General features: G+C 43.7%; 1 protein-coding gene across 6 annotated transcripts in view; it reads right to left on the bottom strand.

The window, feature by feature from the left end:
- Window positions 1-12,052, bottom strand: part of ELMO1 (engulfment and cell motility 1) — a 573,930-nt gene that overhangs the window by 560,916 nt on the left and 962 nt on the right. The gene's annotated exons all lie outside the window — the stretch shown is intronic.

Raw genomic sequence — 12,052 nt, 5'->3', positions numbered from 1 at the left:
AAACATCACACTCATTTGTGTGATCCTTTGATCATGCACATTTCTTCCACTAGTGTATAAGCAGCCCAGCCCATGAAATCAACAACAGGTCTATTTTTTTCTGGCAAGGAGGTTCACCATTGTTTACGTATCACCTAGTACACCACATGGTACACAGCAGGTGCTTAATAAATATTTGTGAATGAACAAATGAATATTTCCAGTTGGAACAAATGCTGAGCTGTTTACAACTAATTGATCATCACCAGTTACAGATTTCTTTGTTTCTTCTCTACTCCCACTGCTTTACTTGACCAGCCTTGAAAAAGAAAAAAAAGAAAAATAAAGACTATGTCCAAATCAAATGCTGGAACAAATTCAGACACACAGTAGCAATTAAGAATTTAAAAAACACTCTGCTCCCTTTCCTGAAAGTTAAAGGCAGCAGTCTCTCCCCAGCCAAGGACTAAAGTCCCATGATGGTTTCCTTCCCCCGCATATGATCTGATACTCTTTTTTACTTATCACTTACAATGGAGGGGCCAAACTATTCCTAATACAACTACTGGATTTTGAAACAATAAAATTCAACATGAAAACTGCTATCATGCCATTTCTCTGGGCCTCGCTTTGATCTAGTCATGAAAAAATGTCTTAAAGATATATGTTGAGATAAAAACAAATCTGAGAATTTTCACAACTTCTTGTATTTTCAGACACCGTCATATGCCTGTCTTACCATTCCCAGGTCCAGAAGCCGAGTCTCAGACTGTTTCATTGCACACTTGCACATGCTAGAATTGTTAGCAACGCATTTGAAAAGATTCAACATGGCCCTAAACAAGTTGACGATAATTATATGACAACACTTAACAACTGTGGAAGGATGTCTCACTAGGTACATCAGGAATCTTTATTACATGCTCTTCTTTCTACCATCCTCAGGTATGGGCCACAGCTGGGGTAATGGTGTGCCACCCCAATGGCACTCTTTACATGCCTCTGAGCCATCTTTCATCAACACAGTGATCCAATGTAACAAATTCAACTGAGGCAAAAGTGATACAAACTTGGCAGCAGGGGTGTGTATCATATGGCATGCTGCAGAAAACAGGGTGTGATTTTGAGTCTATGTGAGTTGGGCAGCCAGCTTCCCTGACAGCTGAATTCCCTGACCTGTAAAATGGGTACAAAGCTAAATGGATACATGTTTGAAATCATTTTTAAGCTGCTAAATATTTTGGTATGAGCATAACTCTCCAGTGATTTACTGTAGATCTCTATTTCACTACCTGTCTTCTTATGGGCCTTTAAACATATATTTACCATTGGATTCTATTTCAAGGTACACACCAATACTGATCTACAGAAAAGAGGCATGGCTACACAGTGGCCACTCTAGCTGTTTACCACCCATGTTTACCACTCTCCTAGGTAAGAGAAACTGACCAGAAATTTTTCACACTGAGGACTGTATATCTGTCAGATCCGATGAAGATTTGCATAAAGCCATTTGATAAGTGATTTTCATAACTATAGTAATGGAAGTCAAGGTGGAAATGAAACGATATCACTTTCAAAGCACTAATTTAGAGAAGTAGTCTCTGTTTGGCACATGGCTCTCTGACACCCATACTTCTATCCAGGTCGTTTTAGTGTCTAGATTAAAGTTTCTCTTTTTTCAACCCACTCCTTAAAAGCCATTACTAAGTACTGCTTAATGGGTACAGCAGCTACTGCCTAATGAGCTGATGTGCCTGCAAGCTACTTGCTTACATGAGTGGAAATGGAAGCAGTTGGCTTCTACTTAGGTGGCCATAAAATGAACTGTCCAATCCAGGGCATTTTGAAAGTGAAAGCTGGTATAATTAAATGTGCTGGGACAATGGAGCCACACTGGGTCTGTACACTTGGGACTATAGATATCCTTCTTTTATTTTTCTATTGTTATCCTCAGGATAATTTCTAATCTGGTCGACAGCCTGATCATCTGGCTCAGATTAGAGAAGAAAATTTAACACTTTACAACCACCCACCTGCCAATGAACATTTCAACAATCCCCTACTTGGTGGAAGGTTCCAAATGATTCAAAAAGCATTATTGAACCCACTGAGCCTCTTTTACGAGCTACATAATCATATGAAACCCCAGTCAACTGAAAGAAATTCCTGCCAATTACTCCTCCACTGTTACTCCAATGACATGGGCATGGGGTTTCTCACAGGGCCCCTTGGCACACTTGGACAAATGCAAACACCCCCAGAAGCTGGAATCAGGAAAAGGGGAAAGAGCCCCACTGGAACCACTTCCATTCTCTCCCCACAAAGTAAAATAAACGATACCATAAAACAGTAAAATCCCAGGTTAGTTCAAATTGAACTGAGGATATATATCTATTTAGAAGAGCTTTCATCTGAGGACCCTAAATTGCTAACTTGATTCATTATGTCAATTATTTTAATTCACAGTCAATCATAACTCCTCCCAGTCTGTATCTGAACAGTTGGTACTTCTCCTGTATTAGTTTAAGTTTCCTTTTTAATTGACAAAGAGTAATCATTGATATTTACAAGGTATGACTGGATGTATTGATACATGTATACCTATGGAATGATCAAATCAGGCTAATTAACATATCCATCACTTACAATATTTAGCATTCCTTTGTGGTGGGAACATTTAAAATCCCCTTCTTTCGCTATTTTGAAATATACGATATATAATTATGAACTATTGCCACCATGCTGTGTAATACCATCACCAGAACTTATTCCTCCTCTCTGACTGAAACTTTCTATCAGGACTTCGACCAACACCTCCTCTTTCCCTGCCAACCCCACTTGTCCTCTTGTTTTCTTGAAGAAAAGACATATAAAGCAAATTAATTCTAGTCAAGAGTTTAGGAGGAGTAACCTAGGTGGCTTGAAGAAAATTAAATACAAAATGCATGTCTTTATATTATTTTATCAAAATATTTTAATAAAGAACCTGAATAGAAACTACTGAATCAGTGACAGTAACTTCAGTAATAATAGCAAATTCAACCCAGTGCTTTTAGGGTACTCTAGTTTACAATCATGATTGCATTTAATCATCTCTGTGACTCCAAGAGGTAGGGACTTATATTACCTACATTTAAAAGATGTGAAAACTGAGCCCAAGGAAGATCACTAACTTACGTGAAGTCACCCTGATGTTGTACTCAACGGGAGATCTAAACCCTCAATTAACAAGTAGGTACTTAACAAGTATGTACTTTTAAACCTCTAGAGACTCCTTCTCCTTTTTCCCAAATCCAATCAGTTAGCAAATCATTTAATTTTGTCATCAATATCTACAGGCAAACACAGTAAGTACAGGCCTCCCCTCCTTTCTCTCTGCTCAGACTCTGGCTGGCACCTGCTGGGAGGCTCAGGCTAGAAAGTGGGGGATGGGCAACCTGTCTCCAGGTTGCACTGGCACAGCAAGCACATTGCTTTGTTTATTTATTCATCTGACCAAGACCATGTATTTATTTGGGCAGGCCTAGCAGGAGCGCCCATCTTTCCTCAGTCCCTCCCTCCAGCTAGACCATCTAATCTATCCTCCAGGTTGCTCTTACAGAAATCCCACTGCAGCTTTTCCTTGCCTAAAAGCCTTTGGCTTTCCTTTCTGCTCAATCCAAATATCCAGCTCCTGGGATTCCTGACATAAAGCCCTTTCCAGACTTTCCTCCACCATTATGATTGCTCTATTCTCTAGATGCATCACATTCTTTCAATACACAGCTTTCCAGATCTTTCTGAAAAGTTACTTCATTTGTGAACACCTACCTCTGTGATCTACAATCAGGGTAAACATACCTTTAGCATACTGTTATGACTGTCTCCTAACAGATCTGCCTCGGTTACAGCCCTCTCTACCCTTTCTCCACATATGGAGTGCCCAGGGTACAGCATACCAAAGGCAAGCAAAGGCTGGGTGCAGTGGCACACACCTCTAATCCCAGCACTTTGGGAGGCTGAGGCAGGCAGATCACCAGGTCAAGAGATAGAGACCATCCTGGTCAACATGGTGAAACCCCAACTCTGGTAAAAATACAAAAATTAGCAGAGCGTAATGGCATGTGCCTGTAGTCCCAGCTACCCAGGAGGCTGAGGCAGGAGAATCGATTGAACCTGGGAGGCAGAGGTTGCAGTGAGCCAAGATCATGCCACTGCACTCCTGCCTGGTAACAGAGGGAGACTCCAACTCAAACAAACAAACAAACAAACAAACAAACAAAAAATGCAAGCAAAATGGTTGTTGACTGACAGAATGAATAAAGCATTATGATCGGTGCTATAAGCCCAGCAATAGTTTAATTTGAAAATACTTATATACATTTTAAGGATAAGCCCATCATTTGTTTTTAAAATATACTACAATTAATAAATAAAGCTTTACTATGCTCCTTTCGTATAAACCCAAGCAAATGTTTCTCAAAATTCTTCAGTTGGAGAATGGACAATAATTGAGAAAGTAGTTTCAATGAGTCAAAGTCACTGTCTGGCAGTGGAGTAGGCCTAGAGATGATGGAAACATATTCATTCCTTGACAAAATTTTTGATTTCATGTGATTTGTGCTAATTTACTATAAAAGTGACAGCACTGGAGAAAACGAGCTTCAGCAGCTTCTAAAGACCTTTTATTACTAGGAGAGCTGCATGGATGTGTGTGTGTGTGTGTGTGTGTCTCACATGCACATATGTACAGAACAATTATTATTTAATATAGCAAAGATTCAGTCCCATTCCCCCAAATCAAAATTCTTGAGTAGCGGTCACTTCCAGAGTGGCCCACAATTGGAATAACTGAGGTACAGGTCCACTATAAAAAAAATCTAGGAAACTGTGGGGTGGGGCAGGTTGGGGGTATGGACAGGACTCAAGTAAAAACCAGCCTTACTGAGTGTTATTGGAATTCACTCCTCACTCCACCAAAAATGCACAATCTGACCAAACTCCTTAACTAGCTCTACCTCCCAAGCCACATGCTTTCGGGGCCAAGGGTAAAGCCAGCTGTGGTTATGCATTTTGGTTAAAGAGGCCAAAACAGAAAAAAAAAAAAATATTTTAAAATGCATTACTCTTCAAAATTAAGGGTAATTGTGTGTAGCAGCCTGGAAAATACAGCTCATCCAGCTCTGCCACTGGAACCCCACAGCATAAAACTCTGGTGCTCTAAATGCAATTCAGAACTGAAAAAAAAAAAAAAAAAAAAAAAAAAACGCACAAAGGGCGGAAGGAAGGGTGGAGGGCTGCATAGGGCTGGTGACTTGTAAGAAGGCGGCTGCCTTGGGAGACATAGCTAGTCTACAACCCAGCAATATTTCTACAGCACTTGAGCCACTCGGTGTTCTGGACGACGACAGCAGCCAAGCAGAGAAGGTAAATAAAAGGCTGACAGATAATTACATAAGAAAATTAGCGTGGCAAGATTAGAACAGAAACCTAACGGACAGAGGGAAAGGATGTCGCATAAAGCAGTACCTTCAAGGCTTCTCCCCGACCTCTACAATGTCCTGGTCACCCTAATGGAGTATCAATATCCATCAGTATCCAACTAGTCAAGGTGGATTTGAGAAGCAAAGGAGGAGGCACTGAACTCACTTAACTCATTCCCACGCAGACATTTCCTTTATCTTGTGACAAAGGCCTCTGAAAGAGCCAAGCTAAGCTTTGCTACCCACCTTCCTCATTTCATTTATCTTATTCCCATTACGTAAAGGCTACAGTGAAGGCAGTAACCAGTGGTCAGAATGCAAAACCTTGTTAGGAAACTCAGACAAAAACTCATTAGTTACAATGTTTTTCAGCCACAGGTATGAAGAAGAAACATACATGCAATGGAAACTTGAAAACATTTGGATCAGGGAGACAACTGCAACATAGGAGAGAAGAGAGCTTAAGAAGGAAACTTGGAGAGCTGGAGGAAAGAAACGAACATAAAGGGTGAGACTGCTCATCCGTTAATATACCAACATAGACGCTAAGGAATAACTAGTAAACAGAAAACTAGGGCACTTATAACTGCTGTTGGAAGTCTACACTATCTGATAACACACAACTGGTCTCACTTAGGAAGACAAAGCAGCAGTTCTTGGCTGGGGAGAAGAGAGCTGACAGGACAATCTGCAATACCTGGAGACATCTGGGGTTGTCACCAACGAGTGATGCTTCTGGCATTAGTGAACAGAGGCTAGAGAAGGTAGTAAACATTCGACAGTACACAGGACAGCTCCTACAAGAAAGGATTATCCAGGCCAAAATGTCAATAGCATTGAGGCTGACGCTGCCTGAAATCAGTAAAATAAAATCAGTAAAATGGCCAACAGCCTGCAAGTAGAAAAAGAACTGCACAAGCAGCCTCAGCATTGCCCAAGGGAGAAACCATCCTGGCCAAAGGACTCCAGCCTCTGGTTCCCTTAGTTGGTATAAATCAATCAACAAGAGATTTAGCAAAAGTTATGATGAGCTGGAAAACACTGTGGAGTATATTGCCCTTCCAGTTGGTTCCCTCCCAGTTGGTTCATTCTTTTGCCTTCACCATGACTCATCCACAGAGGAAAAATGTTGGCTAAAGAATAGATGCCCATTCTTCTTGGCAAACATTGTTCTCACTTTTGATTAATAAATTGCATTCTGGCTCATTATGCTTCAATATCATGAGGTTGGTTGATGGGCATAGTGTCCCTGAGAGAAGAATCCATTGATGCTCAAAACTAAGGTCAACTTTAGAATGAGATATACAAAGGTAGGGATTGACTCTGAAGTACCAGGACTCGGCGGCAGCAGAGACATCCCTAGATACCATGGCAACCCAGAGCACATCCATTTGCAGGACATATAGGAGTGAAAAGCCTCCCTGGACGCCACTACAGCATGGCTCCATGTGGGATCCCGGCCTCAGAGGCTGGCAAGTCCAGGGAAACAACAAAAGAAGGAACAGCACAGACATCATGGTGCAGGAGAAAGAAACACCACAGTAAAATGAGTCAGAAAAGCTGGGTTTAAGGCTCACATGTACTCTCTAGGTATCCTTGGTGACATTTCATTCCTCCAAGCCACATCTATAAAATGGGATAATAATACTATTCTGATTGTTCCCTGTCATTTCCAAAATAGCATCCCCAGAGGAAGGGTGCATCAGGCCATAGAGAAAAATGTTGCATTGATCCTATCACTCCAACTCCATTGAGAGAATTCTTTATAGGGCTTACGTGATTATAATTCCCTCAAACTACTGTTCCTTACCAAAGTACAACCCACTGAATACATCACAGTCCTGTAGTCTAGCAAGTTGTGCCTTTCCAGTGTTTTCTACTGAGGAAAGTTTTGTTTCCTACCTTAACTGTTAGAACTAAAACAGTCAAAACTGTAGCCTCAATTCCTAAAATTGAAGTTCCAATAATAATTCTGTTCAGATTCTGGAAATCAGTGTTTGTGGGGGCCCGGAACATTGAGAATCATCTCCTTCTATTTATACATGTGACTAATTTCTCAACTCAGCACTATGCCAGTTTGTTACTGTAGTTAATTCTGTTTGATGAGCTAGCATTCCTTCTCCCACACGTATTCCTATCTGATACTTAGGACAGTGACAAAATTCTGCTCATACTGTACCTGCACTTATATTGGAAAAGGTTAGAAAACATAGTGCTAAGACACGAGTGGTTAATGTAATCAGGAATCATGATGCGGCTTTGCAGGCTTTAGTTCTGGCTAATATACATAAGTTCTGATTGTTAACAATCGGATAACCCAAATTATCCAGGGAACTGAGCATCGCAACCAGTGTGTGCATTGTATACGCAGGCTGGCGTTGCTGAGCCTAAAAACGCTGTGCTGGCATACTGGAAGGCTTTCATGGGCCACACACATGGTCCTGGGAGCCACACCCTCTGGAATAACTGGCCTTCATGATCCTTCTATTACGGGCAGTGCAGAAATTCTCCAGGACTTTTTTTAAGAGATAGAGTCTGTCTGTCACCCAACCTGGAGTGCAGTGGTGCAATCACAGCTCACTGCAGCCTCAGATCCCTGGACTCAAGCCATTTCCTTGCCTCAGCCTACCAAGAAGCTGGGACTACAGGTACATGCCATCATACCCAGCTAATTTTTTAACTTTTGGAGAGATACGGTCTCACTCTGTGAGCCTTTGACATTCTTCTTTGGGTAGCCAAATCCAAGCCCAGGTCAGGTAAAATGCTTCATCTAATCATGCATCCCAGCAGTATGGCTGCCACCAGAAGAGATTACAACTGTCTTTGTAATTAGAATCATTCATATGGGGAACATTAGATGTAAAATATGAAAGGAGAAGTTGAGCAAAGTAAAATTCCAAAGACCACAAAAGTTCTAATCTAAAACTTGGTGAGAAAAGGGGATATCCTGTCGATTTTATTCTAAGTGAGGTTAAAGAGCTATTGCAAAGGGATCTGCTGCCTCTCTGCATCACTAAAGTGAAAAGCATGTCACTTGAGTTTCTGGTTCCTCCAAGATGGTAGCATCAGGGCTTAGCACACTGACAAATTCTAAAACCATAGCATTTTTTAAAGTTAAGTCAATAGCTGAGAGCACTGCATCTGGCTCAACATCTGGAAAGAGCATCTCTTGCAGGGGATTAAAGCAACAGCGTTTTGTTAAAAGAAGATAGCTAAGCATTCCATAAAAGTATATCCTTGTAGAACTTCTTCATCAGAATCCCTGGCAAGTTGATTAAAAATGTAGTTTCCCCCCAGAATTACGAAAGCAGACTTTTAAAAATTGTTACCCACACTGAGCAATACTTCGACATTAAGACTGGGTGTCTGCTTTGGGAAATACTGTTTTCCACACCACTCTTCTCTTTCATGTTTTAAACATATGGTCTTGACCTACCAAAATGATACCATGATCCTTTCATGGGTTACAATCCTAAGTTTAAAAAACACTTCTCTGGTTGACTAGAAGGAACCAGAACTAGAGTCGCACAATTAGTAGCAAACACTTCAGGCTTTGTGATGCAGAGAGGGTTTATTGATCCACCACATTTTCCAAATTTAACAGAATGTCTTACAAACCAAACTATCTACTTGGATGGTTCCAGGCACTAAAAAGTAGTTACAAGCTTGAGTTACAAACCTTAATGGTATCTACTGTCTTAGATCTGGAAGGGAAATGTTACCTCCATAAGAACAATCATCTTTGACCCTTGAGCATTAGGCAAGATGATGAAGTAAGCAAAGTGTGTGATCAGGAGAGCTCCTTGCTTCGCCCCAGGCCACATCCTCTGGCAAAGGCTTCAAAGCCCTCCCTTTCCCCACCCTCCCCACTCACTCACACCAAACACCCAAAGGGGGTAAATTACTTTGAAACACTCAAGTACTGTTTTCCTTTCAATACAGTAGTTTAGTAAATGTCCAAGACTTAGCTGCACTTGCAGAAAACCTCCCTCTGTTTTCTCACTTTCATTTTCCTTCTCCTAGGCATTTCTCATCTCCCCTCCCTTCCAGCCTCCTTTCTTGGCTTCCATATTGTAGGAGAGCAGAATGGGTTACAATAGACACCTCTGACTTCACTCCCCTTATAATAATGCCCTTCCTCCTAGGCTAAAGCCACACAGACTTCTTTAAAAGACCTTATCCAAGGAGAGTGATGAAACACCAGATCTGGAATGGTTGTGTTACTAAGTATACTGGTTGTCTAATCTCCCAAGGAATCACCTCTCCGCTCCTTTCATCAGGCTGAAATTCTAAGGGAGGAGTCTACTCAAGGCAGAACAGGGTCTAAATGAACAGTGGGCTGGCATAGGGGAGAGGCGGTGGTGGGGGGGAACAAAAGCCCATTACTTGGGCTTCTCATTTGCACTAATGCTGCAACATTTTCCTGGTATAATTTCCTGGCAGACCTTTCCCAATATAGTCACCTCTCAGTCAGTCTACAAACACTTATCAAGCACTGATGTCATGCTAAGAATCCATCTAGGTTCTGGAGCTGTAAACAAGACAAGGTAGTCACTACCCTCATGGAACTTCTGCTCTAACAGGGAGAGAGACAATCCTCAAATACACAAATGACTGTATAACGTCAGGGAGTAAAAGGTACTAAGATAAAAAACAGTAAGTAAGAGGCCCAGGGAGTGTCTGGTTGCTATTTAAATATGGGGTAGCCAGGGAAGGCCCCCTGTAAGCTGACAACTGGGCTGAGACCTGAAGGAAGCATGGGAAGTAAGCCATCTGGACATATAGGAGAAAAGCTCCTCCTGTAATATCATGTGCAAAGGCCCTGGGGACAGAACTCAGTGAAAAAGAAGAATGTAAGGCAGTGAGGGTGGCTGCAGTTACCAAGGACAGTAAACATGGCCATCATTAGAACTGCCCATCTTCTTGCCCAATGACTGCTCCAGGCTCTGAGTTCCTCCAGACTCCAATCCAGATCTGCCTCCCAGGCCGCCCCTCCCTGATACTTACCATACTTCTTGTTCCCCAGTTCACTACCCTCCTGACATGAGCCCTCCCCAAGAGTCCCAGCAGTCCAGGCCATTCCTTCACAATTTACCAATCATCTAATTAAAAACAAACGAACAAAACAGAGTAGGAAAAAAGGCAGCACGTTCATTTAATCACAGCCTTAGGGACAGGGAATGTACAATGGTAAAGAGTAAAGGTTAAAAAAGTCAGTTATAAGAAAAATTAAAATTCTGCTATGTGCCTGCAGGGGATCTGGCCTCCTAACTTACCATTATTTTCCCCCAGATCTGTAAATTGGGGGACAATAATCTTTGAAACAACCTTGGAAAAGTAGGCAAGGAGGTGAGATAATCTGAGAACCGTGGCCAGAGAAGGTCCTAATAACAGCTGCTGCCAGTCTGCAATCTCAAAGTGACCCTGAGAAGGATTAATTAGATCCCTCTGTGTCCCAAAGTTGCTCGCTGGGTTTTGGTATTTAAATACAGGTCATTAATTACTTTTATAGACGCAAAAGAGAAAGACTCTGATATCCTTTCACAGCCTCACCCCCAAGTCACTGGCAGCGCCCAACGGGGAGCCTCTGCCTCTGGGGGCCCCAACCCCTGTCTTAGGTTATCTGAAAGCTTAACCATAACGAATTAGGCCCGAATCATTCATGGGCACCGGTGTTGGGAGGCTCATGGTCCAGCGGGTGGGATACTCTAAATATGTCCAGTAAGTCTCCGGAGCCGTCTAGGGGCTCTCAGAGCTGGGTCACTCTCTGGGACCAAGCCTGAGGCTGGCTGGTCCTTTAAGTTAAGGTAGGTCCTGCCCCGCCTCCAACTTCAAATGGCCCCCCAGGCTGGAGAGGGTCACTGGGCGGGGAGTTCCTGGCTGTGCGGTAACACACACACACACACACACACACACACACACACCCCGAGACACACACACGCCGACACACACACACACACACACACACACACACACACACACACACACACACGCCGCCTCGCGCGCGCTCGCGGCACAGCACCGACTTCCCAACCGCAAACACACGCACGTACCCACCCCCCGCCCCGAGACAGCTGAGTTCTGTATTTCCTCTTCCTCAAAGCGACTCCGGCGATCGCGGTCGCCTCTCTCCGCTCGGATTCCCGGGCCCCTCTTGCCGCCGCCCCCTTCTCTGAAGGCGCGCCTGGTGCGTCCCCTCTCCGAGAGCCGAGATTTCCACGAAGCTCCACAAAGCCCCTCGCCGCCTCTCCCCGTCTCGGCGGGGACCCCGGCGTGTCCCCGGGAGGAGAATATTTACTAACCAGAGCCCCCGGGTCTCCGGGCTGCCCAGACCGCCCTCTCCGGCCCTCCCGGCCCCCCTCCCTCCGGCCCATCACCGCCCCCTCCCACGAGCGCGCTCGCTGGGGGATTCCCTCCCATCCCCGAGTGCAGGAGAAGACACCGAGTCCGAGCAGCCAGCCGCTTCACTGGCTCTATAGGAATCTTGACTCCAAGATCCCAGCCCCACACATCCCCGTCCCCAACACCCCCGCGCCAGCGTCGCAACACTCCGGCGCCCCCCTCCCGCAGACCCCGGTCGAAACGTCTCGCGGGCTCCCGGGCCCGGG

This window comes from Saimiri boliviensis, chromosome 10 (assembly GCF_048565385.1).
Source record: "Saimiri boliviensis isolate mSaiBol1 chromosome 10, mSaiBol1.pri, whole genome shotgun sequence".
NCBI lineage: Eukaryota > Metazoa > Chordata > Mammalia > Primates > Cebidae > Saimiri > Saimiri boliviensis.
Note: the sequence above shows the minus strand (reverse complement) of the source record. Positions and strands in the feature narration are given on the sequence as shown.